The sequence below is a fragment of the Neophocaena asiaeorientalis genome, unplaced genomic scaffold (genome assembly GCF_003031525.2).
Source record: "Neophocaena asiaeorientalis asiaeorientalis breed wild unplaced genomic scaffold, Neophocaena_asiaeorientalis_V1.1 scaffold342, whole genome shotgun sequence".
NCBI classification, from domain to species: domain Eukaryota; kingdom Metazoa; phylum Chordata; class Mammalia; order Artiodactyla; family Phocoenidae; genus Neophocaena; species Neophocaena asiaeorientalis.
This window is the reverse complement of record NW_020174037.1, coordinates 4,509,706-4,510,129: the sequence shown is the minus strand read 5'-3', so window position 1 is coordinate 4,510,129 and position 424 is coordinate 4,509,706.

Here is a 424-nt window from a genome sequence, read left to right as displayed (position 1 = left end):
AGCTGTTACTTCTCCTTTTTCATTTCTAATTCTATTGATTTTAGTCCTCTCCCTTTTTTTCTTGATAGTCTGGCTAATGGTTTATCAATTTTGTTTATCTTCTCAAAGAACCAGCTTTTAGTTTTATTGATCTTTGCTATCATTTCCTTCATTTCTTTTTCATTTCTTTCTGATCTCTATGATTTCTTTCCTTCTGCTAACTGTGGGGGATTTTTTGTTCTTCCTTCTCTTAATTCCTTTAGGTGCAAGGTTAGGTTGTTTATTTGAGATGTTTCCTGTTTCTTAAGGTAGGATTGTATTTCTATGAACTTGCCTCGTAGAACTGCTTTCGCTGCATCCCATCAGTTTTGGGTTGTCGTGTTTTCGTTGTCATTTGTTTCTAGGTATTTTTTGATTTCCTCTTTGATTTCTTCAGTGATCACTT